Below are 18,349 nucleotides of genomic sequence, written 5' to 3'. Positions count from 1 at the left end.
GAGAAGGGATAACCCTGCCAACACCTTGATTTTGAACTTTTAACCTCCAAAACTGTGAGACAAGGAGTTCCTGTTGTTTAAGCCAACCAGTCTGTGATATTTGTTATAACAGCCCTAGGAAGCTAAAACAATCAGGAAGGAAGAAAGGACATAGAAAGCAAAATAGAGCTAAATACAACATAATTTCTTTCTCCTCTTGAATTTTCTAAATTATGTTTGATAGTGATGTGGTTTTAAATGTAGGTAGAAGAAATATTTAAATAAAATATAATATCATGTAAATGGGAAGGATAAAGGGATATAAAGAGAGATAAGCTGTCTATACTTCACTTGAACTGATGTATAGACTGCACCAGTAGACTGTGATAAGTTATGTACATATAGTGTAATACTAGAGCATGCACTAAAGCCATAGAGCCACTATAGACAAATAAAAATATAATTTTAATAAACGCTTAAGTAATCTATATGAAGGCAATAAAAGGAAAGCATAGAAATGAAAAACAGAATAAATTGGAAAAACAAAATGGCATATTTAAGGCCTAACATATTATTAATTACCTTAAATGTAAATAGCCTTAATATGTCAATTAAAAGACAGCTGTTGTCAGAGTGGATAAAATACATGATCCAACTACGTGCTGACTGTGATGGTTAATTTCATGTATTAACCTGGCTATGTTATGGTGTCCTGTTTGGTTAAGCAAGCTCTTGCCTAATTATTATGGGGAGGATATTTTATAGATAGATTAGCATCTATAGTGAGTTGATTGCATCTTTGGCTGAACTTCAAAGAACAAAGCAGATTGACTTCAACCATGAGGGAATTCTCCTCATCCAGTCAGTTGGCGGTCTTAAAGCCAGTACTGGGGGATTTCAGAAGTCAGAAAGAATTCCTGCCTCTACTTCCATCAGCCAACTTCTGGAGAACTCACCTCAGCCTTCATTAGAGTTTCCAACTTGCAGCCTACTCTATGGAATTTTGACTTGCCAGTCCTGTTGGTTCTGTTTCTCTAGAAACCCTGACTAACACACTGTCTAATAGAAACTCATTTTAAATATAATGATTGTGGTGTTTTGGAGCTATGTACTCCAGAAAAACATGTTCTTAAATTTCATCCATTCCTGTGGGTGTGAACCCTTGTAAATAGGACCTTTTGATGAGGTTATTTCAGATAAGGTGTGGCCCAGGATGGATTAAATTTTTTTCTCTTTATTTGAGAAGTTGTGGGTGTACGGAACAATCATGCATAAAATACAGGATTCCCACACACCACCCCATCACCAACATCTTGCACTGGTGTGGAACACTTGTTACAACTGATGAAACCACAGTTTTATCATTGTATTACTAACTATGGTCCATGGTTTAAATTAGGGTTCACTGTTGTGTATCATAGTTCCAAGGATTTTTTTTTTGTATGCTGTATGACAGGGTCACATTTCATTCTTTTTCCATGTGAGTATCCCATCATTGCAGCACTATTTGTTGAATATTGTTTATTTGTTTTTGTTGGTTATTTTTAGTTTGTTTGTTTGAGAAGTGCATGGGCTGGAATCAAACCCGGGTCTCCTGCATGGCAGGCAAGAATTCTACCACTGAACTACCCTTGCATTCCAAGTTTCCAAGAATTTTTAAAATTTGTTTATTCTGTCACCATATGTACAATCTAGCATTCCTTCTTTTAATCACATTCAGACATATGAAACAGTGCTATTGATTACAATATTGTTGATTCTGTTTGCTAAAGCTGCTGCAATGCAATATACTATAAAGGGTTGGCCTTTACAATAGGGATTTAAACTTGCAATTTACAGTTCTTGGGCCATGAAAATGTCCAACTCAATGCATCAGCAGGATGATACCTGGACTCTAAAGACAGGCTGCTGGTATATGGGACACCTCTGTCACATGGGAAGGCACATGGCCAGTGTCTGCTGGTCCTTCATTCCTGGGTTTCATTGCTTTCAGCTTCTGGTTCCAGTGGCTTCCTCTCTGAACTTCTGTGGGACTTAGAGCATCTCTGGGGCATTTCTCTAGAAGCTTCTCTTAGTTTCATTTCTTATAAAGGACTCCAATAAAAGGATTAAGACCCACCTTGGAGCAACTCCTCAATTGAAATAACCTCATTCAAACGTTCCACCTATTTTTGTTTCCAGGGTAATGTCCCTCTTCTCATTTCTGATTTTATTTATTTGCAGCTTCTCTCTTTTTGTCTTTGTCAGTCTACCTAGGGGGTTGTTGATTTTACTAATCTTCTCAAAGAACTAACTTTTGGTTTTATTGATTCTCATTATTGCTTTTTTATTTTCCATTTCATTAATTTATTCTCTAATCTTTTTTTCTTCCCTTTTGCTTGCTTTAGGATTATTTTTCTGCTCCTTCTCCAGTTTCTCCAGTTGTTCAGTTAGGTCATTGATTTTAGCTCTTTCTTCCCTTTCAATGTGGGTGTTTAGGGCTATAAATTTCCCTCTCAGCACTGCCTTCACTACATCTCATAAGTTTTAATACATTACTCATTTTCATTCATCTGAAGATATTTATCAATCTCTCTTACAATTTCTTCTTCGACTTTGGAGTATGTTGTTTAACCTTCATGTATTTGTGTATTTTCCAGTTCTCCACCTGTTATTGATTTCCAGCATCATTCCCTTATGATCAATGAAAGTGCTTTGTATGATTTCAATCTTTTTAAATTTATAAAGATCTGCTTTGTGCCCCAGCATATGGTCTCTCCTGGAAAATGTTCCATGAGCACTTGAGAAGAATGTATATCCTACTGTTTTTGGATGCAATGTTCTATATATGTCTGTTAAGTCTAGTTCATTTATCATATTATTTAGGTTCTCTGTTTCTTTAGTGATCCTCTGTTTAGATGTTCTGTCTATTGGAGAGAGTGGTGTTTTGAAGTCTCCCACTATTGTGGTAGAGTCATCTGTTACTCCTTAAGTTTTGCCAGTGTTTGCCTCGTACCTTGGGGTACTTTAATTAGGAGCATAATTATATTATTGTTATTTCTCCTTGGTGAATTACTCCTTTTATTAATATATAGTGAACTTCTTTATCTCTTATAACATTTCTGCATTTAAAGCCTATTTTGTCTGATATTAATATAGCTATTCCAGCTTTCTTTTGGTTAATGCTTGCATGGAATATTTTTCCCACTCTTTCACTTTCAACCTATTTGTATCTTTGGGTCTAAAATGAGTCTCCTACAGTCAGCATATATAGATGGATCATATTTTTAAGTCCATTCTGCCAATTTGTGTCTTTAGATTGGGGAGTTTAAACCATTAATGTTCAAGTTATTACAGTAAAGGCAGTCCTTATTTCAACCATCTTATCCTTTGTTTTTTACTTGTGAGGTCTATTTTCTTTTTTCTCTTTTTACCCGTTCAGTTACCCTTACTAATACTCTTCAATTCTGTACCCTCCTCTAGACCTCTCTCTCCTGTCTTTTCAGCCAACAGAACTTCCCTTAGTAGTTCTTAAAGAGCCAGTCTCTTGATAACAAGCTTTCTCAGCTTCTGTTTATCTATGAATATTTTAAACTCTCGCTTATTTTTTTATTAGGCCTAATCAAGTCCTGCAGTTCCCCTGCACTTTCTGGCCCTGCCAGAAGATGGCACTGTTCAGTGACTTAATCATCCTCATAAGCTGTTTTCCTTCTGGAGCCCCACATTGTCTGCTAGGTAAGGCTGAAACTGAAGTATTCTCTTGCTGGCCAAGATTTGGGGTATGCCCGCAGTCTACTTGCAGCAGAGGACTTCCCCCAGCTGCCCCAGTTAGCAGCCACCTGGTAAGCAAGGATCTGGCTGCCCAGTGCTATTTCCCTCAGGGATGGGGAATGGGCACCAGGACCCAGGGCTGGAAACACAGCCTATGTCCATGTTTTCTCAGAGTCTTCATTCCTTACTGACCTGGGCCTTGAAATGTCCTCCCCTGACCCTTGGTCCCCAAACAGTGGATTTGACAGCTTCTGCCTGGCTGCTTGCTGCTTTGGGGGCAGAGTCTGCCATTCCCTCCCTAAGCCTCCATTTTGGAAACTCCTCCTTGTTGCCCTTTTATATTCTGCCCTCCCCAGTGGATTAAGTCTTGCTGTTGGTCCCTGTGGACTTGGGTCTCTGGGTCTGGGTACAGGGGGGTGGGGGGTGTCTCACTACTGTGAGAGACTTTATGGTCTGTGTCCCTGGTGGGAGGTGGGAGGGATCCTGGCTGTTGCCTCTGGGAACTTCCTGAGCTGGGTGGGATCCAGTGAGGGGGAGGGACTGGGGACTAGGGACAGAAGTTTCCTACCTTATATATTTCTCTTTCTTTGATTCAGCTTTTATAGGAGCCTTCTCCAGTCTTTACTTTTTCCAGAGTTCTAAACAAGTGAGATTTGTCCATTTTTTTTCTGAATCTCCAGGGAGAGGTTTTCAGTAGCTGTTGTATTTTGCTATGTTGATAATGTCACCCATTCAATAAAATGTGTTGCGGTTGAGTCCTTGGTGCAGTGCTGGGAAGTCACTCCTGGCCTGACCAGGGATTCAAGATGGTGATAGGTGTTTCTGCCCAAAGAATTCTCAATTGAATTCTCAGTTCATTGGTCTAAATATCTATCCTTGTGTCTGTACCATGCTGTTCTGATTGCTGTGATTTTGTTTTATGATTAGGAAGTGTGAGTCCTCTAACTTCATCCTTCTTTTTCAAGACGGCTTTAGGTATTCAGGGCCCCTCACCCTTCCACAAAAAATTGATGACTGGCTTTTCCATTTCTTCAAAGAAAGTTATTAGAATTTTAATTGGGATTGCATTGAATCTATAAACTTAGTAGGACTGACATCTTAATAATATCTAGCTTTCCTATCCATGGACACGGAATGTCCTTCTATTTATTTATGTCTTCTTTGATTTCTTTTAGTAATGTTTTGTAGTTTTCTGTGTAAAAGTCCTTTTCACTCTGTTAAATTTGTTCCTGGGTGTTTTGGCTTGCTAAAGCTGCCAGAATGCAATATATCAGAAATGGATTGGCTTTTCTAGAAGGCATTTATTAAGTTACAAATTATAATTTTAAGGCCATGAAAATGTCCAAATTAAGGCACCAACAAGAGGATACCTTATTGGAGGAAAGGCATCCAGCATCTGGAACACCTCTGTCATCTGGAAAGGCACATGGCTGGCATCTGCTGTTTCTTGCTCCCAGTTTGTTGCTTTCAGCTTCTGATTCCACTGGATTTCTCTCTCTAAGCATCTGTGGCCCCTTTCTTAGCTTCTCCAGTGCAAACTCTGGATTTCATTTCTTAGCTTAGCATCTCCTGAGGTGTTTCTATCTCCATCTCCAAATACCTATATCTAAGTTTCTCCAAAATGTTTCCCTCTTAAAGGACTCCAGTAAGCTGATTAAGACCCAGCTTAATGAGTGGGGTCACATCACCATGGAAACAACCTGATCAAAAGTTCCCACCCCTACAATAGGTCTGGCTGCACATGACTGGATTTAAAAAGCATGGCTTTCCTGAGGTACATAACAGTTTCAAAGAAGCACAGTAGATATTTGATTATTTTAGTTGTTATTGTAAATGGAATTTTTCCCTTGATTTCTTCTTCCAATTGTTTATTGCTTATGTATATAAACACTACTGATTTTTGTGTATTGATATTGTACCCTGCTACTTTGCTGTATTAATTTATTTGGGCTAGGAGCTTTGTTCTGGCTTTTTCAGGATTTTCTGAATGTAGAATCATATCTGTAAATAGTGAAATTTTTAGTTCTTCCTTTCCAATTTAGATGCCTCATTTCTTTTTCTTGCCCAATTACTCTGGAAGAAATACCAGTATAATTTTGAATAAAGTGGTGACAGTGGACATCCTTGTTTTATTCTGATCTTAGAAGGAACATTTTCAGTCTTTCACCATTAAGTAGAATGTTAGCTGTGTGTCTCATATTTGCCCTTTGTCGTGTTGAGGAAGTTTCTTTTATTCCTATTTTTTGAGGTGTTTTTATCGAGAAACGATCCTAAAATTTGTCATGTGAAGTTTTCCCCTTCATTTTGTTGAAGTGATGTGTTACATAAATTGATTTTCTTATGTTGAACCAACCTTGCATACCGGGTTAAATCCCACTTGATTATGGTGTATGAGTCCTTTAATATGCTATTGGATTCAATTTGCTATATTTTGTTGAGGATTTTGGTGTCTATATTCATAAGAGATATTGGTCTGTAGTGTTATTTTTATCTGGCTTTGGTATGAGGGTGATGTTGCCTTGTAGAATGAATTAAGGGGTGTTCCCTCCTCTTCAAGCTTTTTGTTGTTGTTGAAGATTTTGAATCTTCTTGGAATGTTTTGTTGAATTCCCCTCTGAAGTTATTTAGTCATTGGGTTTTCTCTGTTGGGAGATTTTTTTTTCATTTTTATTTATTGAGAAAAATGTTCACACACACATGCTTTCTATACATGGTGCATAATCAGTGGTTCACAATATCATTGCATAGTTGTGTATTCATCATCATGATAATTTTTTTAGAACATTGTTGCATCACTCCAGAAAAAGAAAAAAGAAAAAACTCATATATAACATAAACCTTACTCCTCCCTCTCATTGACCACTAGTGTTTCCATCTACCCAATTTATTTAACCTTTTCCCCCCTATTATTTTTTTATGCTTTTTTTTTTTTTGCTCATCTGTCCATACCCTGGGTATAAGGAGCATCAGACACAAGGTTCTCATAATCGCACAGTCACATTGTAAACATTGTATCTTTATACAATGGTCTTCAAGAATCTAGGCTACTGGAACACAGTGCAACAGTTGCAGGTACTTCCCTCTAGCCACTCCAATACACTATAAACCAAAAAGGGATATCTGTATAATGCATAAGAATAATCTCCAGGATAACCTCTTGACTCTGAAATCTCTCAGCCACTGAAACTTTATTTTCTCATTTCTCTCTTCCCTCCTTTGGTTAAGAAGGCTTCTCAATCTCTTGATGCTGGATCTTGGCTTATCCCAGGCTTTCTGTCCCATGTTGCCAGGGAGATTTACACCCCTGGAAGTCATGCCCTACATAAAAGGGAAGGCAGTGAGTTCACCTGCTGCCTTGGCTTAGAGAGAGAGAGGCCACATCTGAGCAACAAAAGAGGTCCTCTGGGGTGACTCTTAGGCCTAATTCTAAGTAAGCTTTGCCTATCCTTTGCAGGAATAAGTTTCAAAGGGGTGAACCCCAAGATCAAGGCCTTGGCCTATTGATTTGTTTGTCCCCACTGCTTATGAAAATATCAGAAATTCTCCAAATGAGGAAGTTGAACTTCCCCTTATCCCCATTCCCCCAAGGGACCCCACAAATACTTCTTTATTCACTGCCCAAATCACTCTGGGATTTATCAGGGCATCACACTAACCTGTACAAACCAACAAAATCTCACTCCCTATTCAATATTCCATGTACTTATGGTGTTCAACTAAACTGACTATAAGAGTTAAATTAGGAAATGTACTATACTGGGAGAATTTTGATGACAGATTCAATCTCTTTACTAGTTTGTTTACTTCCTCTTGAAACAATGTAGGTAGTGTGTGTGTGTGTGTGTGTGTTTATTGGCATTCTGTTGTTTGTCATATCCTCTTATAGTCCTTTTTGTTTCAGTGGGCTTGGTAGTAATGCCCCACTTTTCATTTCTACTTTATTTATTGGTGTTCTTTTTCTTTCTTTCTTTCTTTTGTCAGTCTAGGTAAGGTTTTTCAATTTTATTGATCCTTTCAAAGAACCAGCTTTTGGATTTGTTGATTCTGTGTTTTTATTTTATTTTATTTATCTCTGTTCTAATCTCTTTTTATTTCCCTCCTTCAGCTTACGTTGGGTTTACCTTGCTCTTCCTTTTCTAGTTCTTCCAGTTTTGAGGTTAGGGCTCTGATTTGAAGTCGTTCTTCTTTTTCAATGTAAGCATTAACATTTACAGTGATAAATTTTCCCTTTCAGTGTTGCCTTCACTGCATCCCATAAGTTTTGGTATGTTGAATTTAATTTTCATTTGTCTTAAGATATTTACTAATTTTGCTTCTAAATTCCCCTTAAGCCATTGGATGTTTAAGAGTATATTGTTAATTTCCACATCTACTGGTTTGAATGTGTTGTGTACTCCAGAAAGGCCATGTTCTTTTCATCCAATCTTGTGGGGGGCAGACCTATGATTGGGTGGGGCCTATGGTTAATATGTTTTAATGGAGATGGGACCCAGCACATTCAAAGTGCATATTAATCTGCTTACTGGAGTCCATTAAGAAAGAAATATTTTGGAGAAAGCTCAGACAGAAATGCCCTGGGAGATGTTAAGCAAGGACCCACAGAATCTGAAGGATCCAGAACCTGGAGAGAGCCAAGAGAAGCTAAGAGATGAGATCCAGAGTTTGCTCCAGAGAAACTAAGAGAGGATCAACAGGACACAGAGAGAAAGCCACTGGAATCAGAGGCTAAAAGCAGTGAACCAGGAGCAAGAATAAGCAGACACCAGCCACATGCGTTTCCAGCTGACAGTGGCGCTCCCTATTCTGGCAGCCATTCTTCAGAGTCCAGGTATCATTTTAAAATTTATTTTATTAAATTTAAAATAAAAAAATATATATAACAACAAACAAACACAAACATTCTTAACATATGCTTATTCTGTTCTACATGTATAATAAGTAATTCACAATATCATCACATAGTTGCATATTCATCATCATGATCATTTCTTAGAACATTTGCATCAATTCAGAAAAAGAAATAAAAAGACAACAGAAAAAAATTCATACATACCATACCCCTTACCCCTCTCTGTCATTAATCACTAACATTTCAATCTAAATTTAACATTTGTTCCCCCTATTATTTATTTTTATGCCACATGTTTTACTCGTCTGTGGATAAGGTAGATAAAAGGAGCATCAGACACAAGGTTTTCACAATCACACAGTCACATTGGGAAAGCTGTATCATTATACAATCATCATCAAGAAACATGGCTACTGGAACACAGCTGTACATTTTCAGGACGTTCCCTCCAGCCTCTCCATTACGTCTTGGCTAACAAGGTGATATCTACTTAATGTGTAAGAATAACCTCCAGGATAACCTCTCGACTCTGTTTGGAATCTCTTAGCCATTGACACTTTACTTTGCCTCATTTTGCTTTTCCCCCTTTTGGTCAAGAAGGTTTTCACAATTCCTTTATGCTGAGTCTCAGCTCATTCTTGGATTTCCATCCCATGTTGCCAGGAAGGTCCACACCCCTGGGAGTCACGTCCCACATAAAGAGGAGGAGAATAACGAGTGTGCTTGTCATGTTGGCTGAGAGAGAGAGACACGACATCTAAGCAACAAAAGAGGTTCTCTGGGGGTGACTCTTAGGCCTACTTTTAAGTAGGCTTAGCCTAGCCTTTGCTGGGATAAGTTCATACGAACAACCCCCTAGATTGAGAGCTCATCCTATTGCTTTGGTTGTCCCCATTGCTTGTGAGAATATCAGGAATTCTCTACCTGGGGAAGTTGGATTTTTCCCTTCTCATAAAATGGCGAACTTTATGTTATCTGTGTATTACCACAATAATATTTTTTAAATTAACTTAAAATGGATCACAGACTTACATATAAAACACTAAACTATAAAACTTTAGGAAAAGATGCATAGGAGAGAATATTCAGTATATAGGGCTAGGCAGTGAGTTTTTAGACTGGACCCTAAAAGAACAAGCCATTAAAGGAAAAATTAATAAATTGGTCATTAGCAAAATTAAAAACATTTTCTCTGTGAATGTCTATGTTAAGACGATCAAAAAACAAGCTATAGACTGGGGAAAAATATTTGCAAACCCAAACTCAACTGAGGGTTTTTTTTTTTTTTTTAAGTGCAGGGTATTGACATTTTTTGTTTGTTTGGTTTGTTTGTTTTTTGCTTGGGCAGGCACTGGGAGTTGAAACTGCATCTCCGGCATGGCAGGTGAGAATTCTGCCACCATGCCTCCATCACACCACCCAGACATATTTTTTTTAAGGTGAGCTGTGCTGTGGAATCTGGAAGTCCATCTATGAACATCTTGCCCTTGGTTAGCTTGGCATCTGTTGGTCTCTTTCCCCTTTAAATGGATCTTTTTTTCTTGTGTGATTTTGTAATCATGCATTGATTATTTGGAATATGATTTACTGAGTTTGAATGCCATCCAAATTCTGACTCATTTCAGTGTAAGGTATCAAAAATTATGTGTTCCTCTCACTCCACCCCCATCTCATTACATATTAGTATCACCCCCAAACTCATAGGAAACTGTAATGTACTGGGAACTGTCAAGCTCATGGAAGCAGATACAAGTTTTCTGAAATTCACATTTTCTTGAGAAAGTCTGAAATTTATCATTAGTAACAAGTATTGCCAGTCAATTGTTTTACTGGAAGTGGCAGTTTCACTTCTTTCATTTTAGAGAAAATAAATGCCAAATACCCAAGTGTGAATAGCTGTAGTTTGTATGTCAGTCATTCTTTCTAGTAAAAATGGTGAATTGACTCTAATAATTGCACATGTGCTTTTCCTGGAGACAGACTTTGTGCTTCAGTATACATTATTTGTCCTTACCATTTGTCACATTGAATATTAATATTACCAAAGGGCAGAGGTTTAATAATTAATAACAATTAAAAATGGATGATTTTATTGCTTCATCAAGGATGTTCTAAGTGAATCTGGCATTTTTAATTAATTGACTTTTTACTGCAAGTGCCCAGCAGTGCAAAATGCCACAGCCAAGTCAGGTCAGCCCCAGCCTTTGTGGGAGTAAGTGGATTTATCACCACTGCTCTTTCACTATCAGGGCAAATTTCCATGCAGAGAAAAAGGCAAAGCAGTGCTTATTACTTTAAAATAGCTTTCACTTCACTAACCCAGTGAAAGGGTCTCAAGGGCCTCCAAAGATTCTTAGACCATACCTTGCAAACCAGAGCTCTGGGTCTTGGCTTCTCTGTCACTGTCTCAGTTTGCTAGAACTGGTATGACAAATATCACATTGGCTGGCTTAAACAACAGAAGTTTATGGTCTCACAATTTTGGAGACTGGATGTCCAAAATCAAGGGTCAGCAGGCCATGCCTTCTCCAAAGTCTGTGGTGCTCTGCTGGTGGCTTGCCGGCAATCCATAATTCAATTTCTGCCTCTATCACATGGCCATCTCTCTCCTTCTGTCCCTACTCCTAACTGCATCCAAATTTACTCTGCTTATAAGGGTCTAGTCACATTAGATTGAGGCCCACCTGGTCTCATTTGACCTCACCTTCTAAGGTCCTATTTACAGATGAGTTCATGTGAATCCACAAGTCTGAGCAGTGGGACTTGAGCAAGGCTTCATGGGGAATGTGTTGTCATCATATCAGAGTGGCCTTCCCTGGCCATCCCATTTCGGATAACGTTGTCACCTGGCACCAGGTGGTGAGACCTGTTGGGCTGGTGGAAAGGCCTGGGGTTGCCTAATGAGGATGCATTTGTATTGATGGGTGATGCAGCTGGCCCTGGGGACCCTGGCCCTTTGTGTCAGTTCCCCCCACCTCTTCTCCACTGTGCTGGTTTGAAACTGTTATGTACCCCATAAAAGCCATGTTCTTTTCATCCTAATCCAGTCTCAGGGCAGACTTATTGTCGGGTGGGATCTTTTGATTAGGTTGTTTCCATGGAGATATGATCCACCCAACTGTGGGTGTGATCTCTTGATTAGAGGGAGATGTGACTCCACCCATTCAAGGTGGGTCTTTATTAGTTTACTGGAGTCTTTAAGAGAGCTCACAGAAGAAGAAAGCTTAGACACAGATGTTTGGAAATGCAGAAGTCCTAGGAGACCCCAGGAGCTGAAAGAACCGACAGAAGCTAGATAGAAACCAGAGCTTGGCAGACGCCGCCATGTACCTTTCCATGAGATGCGAAGCAAGTCAGAACCTGGAGAGAGTTAAGAGAAGCTAAGAAAGGACGCCGGCCATGTGCCTTCCCATGTGACAGAGGCCTGGATGCCACTCGGCCTTTCTTTGGAGTCGAGGTATGTTTATCTGGATGCCTTAGTCTGGACATTTTTATGGCCCTAGAACTGTAACCTTGAAATTTAATAAATCACTTTTATAAAAGCTGATTCATTTCTGGTATATTGAATTCCAGCAGCATTAGTAAACGAAAACATCCTTTGCCTGCTGTCTTCTACCCAACACACAGCACCTTCTGACCCAAGCCCCCAGCCTGTCAGCCGCATCAGCTGGGGCTCCAGGCAGTCCTAGCTGAGGGAATCATGACTCTGTGTGGCTATATCCAGTGCTGAGTCCTCTGCCTTCCCAGGGCGGTGCCTTTCCTGCAGTGGCCCTGACACCTGGACCTCCTCAGATGGCCACCACCCCTGGCCGAATTTGCCCTCCCCAAGTCCTTCGGGCTTATATCCTGGAGGCCATCTGGCCTTTCTCCAGCAGCGCCTCCTGCTCTGCCGTCAGCCCACCAAGGCCTGCCCATTGAAGGTCCTGGAGTGCTGTTCTCTCTTCACCATTTCTCTAGCTACGGATTGTACCATCACTTTCTGCTGCTATATAACCCAATCTCAACCCCATTCCCATAAACTTTAGGACTTTTCTCACTCTCAAATCCTCTCATCTAATTCCCTCACTGTCCATGTCAAGCTGACCTGTGCTGACTGTGCACCTGCTCCTGGACATAAGCAGGGGCCTTCTGCCTGCAGAGTCCATGGTAGACCTTTCCTCCTCTTGGACTGATCCACCAGACATTCTTCTGTTGGGACCCTCTCAGACAAACCTGCCTTACGATTTGCAAATGATCATAGGGAGGTGTGCAAATAATTATAAGGGATTTGAAATTATTATAAAAGGGCTCTGCATTTAAAGCAATGATCCATCCTGTGCATCTTTCTACTGGTAGAATAACATCTGGTTTAGGGGAGGACATAGCACTGAAGAGGCCCAGCTGGCTTTGGCCAAGGAAAAGCCACCAAGATTGTTTGAGCCATCAGGTCCAGACAGTGCCATGTTTACGTTCTGGGAGGTCCCTGTGGAAAAGCTCGAGGAGGCCCCCAGGAGGAAGTATCTAGCCTGGGTTGGGGGCTTCAGAGAAGTAGAAGGTTCTCTGAACTTTCAAAATGAATACAAAGTTTGAAGAGCGTTCAGGCCCAAAGAGCAAATACAGGACCTCTGGGTCCCACAGCCAGGCATGGATGCCCAAACCTCTTGCGTTTCTCCCGCCAGCCCAGGACCCTCATTTCTCTACCCAGTATCTGATGTGGAGCCAGTTCAGTAACAGGCCCTAATGCCATGTTGGGGAATTTGGGGAAAACTCAGCTGGGCCTGGCTGTGTGGTCTTCAGGGGCTGGTTCAACCTTTCAGAACAGATTCTTAAAGCCCTCCACCATTTGCCTATTTGTTGCCAGCCTTTTGGCCAGATTTTTCATTACCAGCTTTTTTAATGGAGGGAAAATTCAATGGGTGAACATCTACCTCTTCATTCCAGAAGCCCTGAGTGAGCCTCTTGGATGTGACAGCTATTGCATCGATGCTGGAGGCCCCAAAGCAATCAAGGTAAAGCTTGTGACACAAGTATAGCAGGCAGGGTGGTGGTGGAGGGACACACACACATATACACACGGAATGAGAAGGGGATATCTGGCTTCTGTCCAGGCCCCCAGGGAACCTGGGCTGCAGGGAACAGCTCAGGGTGGGCAGGAGAAACACTCGTGTTTCTGTCCTCCCTCCCTCCCACCTAAGAAACCGGACCCCACAGGAACCTGAACCACTGGCTTTATTCAGGGAGAGACAGGATCATATTTGAGTTTTAAAGAGATCATTTTACAGTAAGAAGGCAGTTCCTGCTGCCCCAGAGAGAGATGGGGCCAGAGAGCCAGCCAGGAGCCCCTAGGCCAGTAGGAGAGGCCAGGGAACTGAGAGATGGAGAAGCTAGGGGTGACATGCCAACCTAACTTCCACGTTGCTGGCTAGGCTGATGGAGAAAACCTAGGGAGAGGGTGTAATTTGGAGTGGGGGGGAGGGGTTCTCTTAGACATCAAGGGATGTCTGCGGGGAGCCCTGGAGACCTGTACTCTTCACCCCTTTTCTGCAGAAACCATTGGCAAATAGGTCATGGCCTTCAGCCTGTCTCCCCTCTCCTTTCCAGAGTGATCTTACCTAGGGCTCTGCACCGCGACCCTCACCACAGAGGACTTAGAGACTCAGACCAATACCTCCTGCTCCCAATGTGTTTCTTCAACACTTCCAAGAGCCCTTCCTGACAGCTCTGTGGCCCACACACCCGTCTACACGATCCTCAAGTTCTAGTTTGCCTCCTGCAGGATATCTGAACCCTGCCCACTGCTCCCCAGCACCTGCTCTAGTGCAGGGTGATGTAGACTGCCACCGGCTGCCATACTCAACCCTCTCTAGTCTGTACTCCACGTGCCACCAGTGGACTTTGAAAAACAACTGAATCATGCCACTCCCTCTTTAAAATAAATGAGTGGCCTTCCACAATTGATTCCCAAACCTGTACTCTGACCTCTAGCTGGTGTGGGCAGCTCCTTCTCTCCTGGGCCCTGTACCTCTTATGTGCCTCAGGCCATTTGACAAGCTGTGCTCTCCCCGCCACAGGACCTTGGCACATATTCTGTTTCTCAGCCTCTGTGTTAGCTTCTACCAGCCCTTCAGATCATGGGCAGCTGTCCCACTTTCCCACCTCCCAAAGAGCCATGAACCTTTCCTTCATAGCATCCATGAGGATAGCCATGTCACATCTGTCTGAGAATTTTGCTAGACTAGAGGTCCTGTGAAAGTAGAGACCATATCTGGGGCTGACCACTCAAAGGTGCCTGAAATATGGCCAGCACTTACTAGATCTTTGTGGCATAAATAAGTGGATGAATGCGTGAGTGAGCATGCCAGGGTTTGTCCTCCCTTCTGCCCCAACCCCTGCCTTCCTCCAGGGAGACCTCTGTAAGCACTATAATAGCACAGAAAGTCCTATGGGTTATCAGGCAGGGAAAGAAAAGATCTTGTCACCCCTGACGCTATAAGAAATACATTAAAGGAGAAATAAGAAGAGCCCTAGTGGAGTTTATGTCTTTCCTTCTCAGTGGCAATGTCAGTGGACGGTGTGCTGGGTTCAAGGGCTGGGCCATCCCTAGAGGTGACACTCTGGCCCCAACAAATATGCTAACTCTAGGAGGAGGCACAAACAACTTGATCGACAACTCAGTCCCCTTTTTTAACCCAGGGGGTGATAACTATTCTCAGCCTGAACTTTGGGTCTAGGGGGAGTGTGATTCCCAAACCAGTGGGAGAGGTCACGGACAGAAGGACCGCGGGGTCCTCCCAAGTGGCGGAGAACCGACGGGCACACCCCCGGACTCTTCAGGGTGAGTTCCCCGAGCAGTAGTTTCCCGCTTCACCAGCCACCTTCCCACGCAGGACTCGATTCCGTGAATCCGGCAGGGAATCAGTCAGGGGCAGGAAAGGGAGGCCGCCTGTCTGCCCCAGTCACTGCGTTAGTTCCAGGCTCGACCCCCGGGGAGGCTGGAGGGTCTGGGGCAATTTCAGAGAGGACGAGGGTCTCTGCAGGCCCTGGAAACAGACAGATACAAGGGTGCTCAGGGACTCCGGGATGGGGGGAAACCGTATGCCCCCTGGCGGGCAGGGCCGGAGGCAACCCCGTTACCGGGACGGTCTTGGATGAAAGTGCGCAGACGATCCAACCCAGCACCACTGTGGTATCAAGGTGGGTGCCCAAGCCCGGCTTGGTGGCCACGAGCATGCAAACCCCCTTGCTGGCAGTCGGAATCCTGCAGAGTACTTCCAACTGAATACCACCGCAAATGGGGAACTCGCTACACCACTAGATTTAGAAATGAGCAATTAGGCCTTTACTCCAACACTCCATATTTCTGCAAGAAAAATCTGAAACCCTCTCTAACGGCTTAATCAGAGTCACATGGGAAAACCCAAGGGGAAGCGCAGCTTGCCTTCCTGTGTTTTAAAACACACACACAAAAAAAATACAAGGTAGGAACTGGGACTCAACCCTAAGGCCAGCTTGGAGTATTCTATGGCTCTCACTCAGGAAGGAGCTCCAAGCCTGGAGGTGGAGGCAGCTTTAACGGATGCTGGAAACCATTAAACTGAGTCTCCTGAAGCGAGATAAGCCGGTCTTCATCAGGCTACTGGTAACAAAACTTGATTCAAGTCTAATAGACATCAGGCTGCTTTTAGGGTTTAGCCTACTCCACCATCCCCCCCACCACACACACACACTTGCTGGGCCAGGCCAGCTGCTTCTCCAGCTGGCAAAGTCTTGCCGATTTGTTTCCCTATCTGTTCATTAATATCCAAAAAGTCACCACGGAGACCCAATAACAAGTGGAACAGCTAGACATTTTGGTCTAGATTCTTGTTCCTGCTTTGTAGGAACTGTGGCTGTGGCAAGTTTCTTAGAATTCTGGCCTGCTCTGCTCCTGACTCACTCAGCGGCCCGGGCAAGTCCCTTCCCTCTTTCCTAAAAATAAAACTGTCTTCTTCTCTCTGGTTCATAAAATGAGCATCAGGCAGCTAAGTTCAGATGTGTATTTCAATTCCCATTCCTTGTAAGTCGATGTTGCCTCTGTCCCTCTTGCCTCGCCAATCCCCACTCTGATTTATTCCCCAACGTTTCTTTGCTTGTATTATAGATTCACTTAAATATATATATATATTCATCCTGGTCCAGTATACAACTGTCCCTGAAGTCTTGTTCAAATATACAGGACACTCCTAGGTTACATGAACTTTCTTCTAGCAATCATTCTTTTCCAATTTTAGGAAAGAGAACAATAAAAAAATGTAAAGAACAAATATAACTAGGAAGCATTTGCATGACACAATTGTGCACATGTGATTTCCCTTTGGACTTAGCCCTAACAGTGGTTTCCGATTTGTCCTTCCAGAGCCGTGACCCTCACGGTCTCTTTGGCTGAGGCCATGTGCGGTGGTGGTTGCAGGAAGATGACTGATGGAGACTCTCCCATGCCCCAGCTGTGTGGAGATTCCAGAGGACCAGCCTGTGCCCGTGGCTGCGAATTCCACCTGAAGAGCCAGGAGAGCAGGACTCCTGTGGCTGCTCTGGTCTGTGGCTAGAGCCCTCCTCTCTATGAAGCCCCCCAATCCTGCACGGCCAATTTGGTCCCCATCTACCCAGAGCATGCTGCTGACACCTCCACTACAACTGTTGACAGACCTGCACTAGTATTTGGGTTCTGTCTTCTCTACCCATCTTTCATCATGAGCATCTGTGGTGACTTGCATTACATACCCCTAATTTAGATATCTACTTGGTTTAATCCACATTACTGTGGGGGTAAACCCACTGTAATAGGTGTAATAGGTGCTCTTGAAGATATTTTTTGTTAAAGTGTAGCCTAAATGAATGAGGGTGGGTCTTAATCTGCATTATGGGAAGCCTTTATAGGCAAATAATTCAGACATAGAGGAAGCAGGGTGGGGGGGTGGGGTGCGAGAAGTCCACAGTTCCCAGGAGACAAAGAAGAGGTCATCACCATGTAACAGAAAAGCCAAGGAATCCCAACATGGCGGCCAACCAGAACGCCACTTTTTGGAAGCAAGCCTTGCAGTCTCTGAAACTCTAAGCCAATAAATTCTCGTTAAATCTATGGACTGTATGGCATTTTTCATAGCAGTTGGAAAACTTAACACCATCTTTCCAGTGGCTTTCGGATCACAGGTGAAACAAAAGATGCAATTCTCTATGCAGATTGCAGGATGATTCTATTGCCAGCCGTTTATGAAATCCTGGCCACATGTGGAACACTGAAAATGGCCAGGTGAGAGCATCACAGGCACCTTCCTGGAGAAAGAGCGGTTTCCCCCTCTTTTAGCTTTAATTCCATCCCCATCCCACCTCCTCACCCCCAAAGGCAGAGTATAGGAACAGAAGCAGGGAAGGTACGAACTGATCCTAGTACAGAAAGTAATACACTGGTGTGCCTGGCCCTCAATGACTCTTTCGGCAGGTAGGTGACAGGTGTTCTCCCAACGCAGAGACCAGCTACACCTGGCAGTCAGGCTCTGACTGGAGGACCCTTTGTGTAGTGAGGGAGCATTCAGGACAGATCTGGGGAGCCCCCAATAAGGGCTCAAGGAAAGGGAGTGGCTGCTGGGACGTTTCTCCTCAACTCCACCTTGGTCCTTTCCTTGCTTCTTCCTCATGGGTGGGGCCTCGGCATGCAAGGCTCAGGATGGCTCTTGTGGGCTGGGGACAGCTGTGGCTCTGGGTGGTGTGCCTGGCCACCCAGAGGTCTAGCAAGCTGCCTGGACTTAGGCTCAT

The 18,349-nt window shown here is 42.9% G+C and overlaps 1 long non-coding RNA gene across 1 annotated transcript in view; it reads left to right on the top strand.

The window, feature by feature from the left end:
* LOC143648412 (uncharacterized) overlaps positions 1-17,493 on the top strand; it is a 45,779-nt gene extending 28,286 nt beyond the window's left edge. The window contains exons 2-5 of the long non-coding RNA XR_013158544.1: positions 13,499-13,566; positions 15,289-15,392; positions 16,094-16,196; positions 16,953-17,493. This is a non-coding gene — a long non-coding RNA (uncharacterized LOC143648412). The remainder of the gene's footprint in view (positions 1-13,498; positions 13,567-15,288; positions 15,393-16,093; positions 16,197-16,952) is intronic.
* Positions 17,494-18,349: the final 856 nt, after the last annotated feature.

Source organism: Tamandua tetradactyla, chromosome 1 (genome assembly GCF_023851605.1).
Source record: "Tamandua tetradactyla isolate mTamTet1 chromosome 1, mTamTet1.pri, whole genome shotgun sequence".
Lineage (NCBI taxonomy): Eukaryota > Metazoa > Chordata > Mammalia > Pilosa > Myrmecophagidae > Tamandua > Tamandua tetradactyla.
The sequence above is the reverse complement of the archived record's forward strand: the minus strand, read 5'-3'. Positions and strand labels throughout refer to the sequence as shown.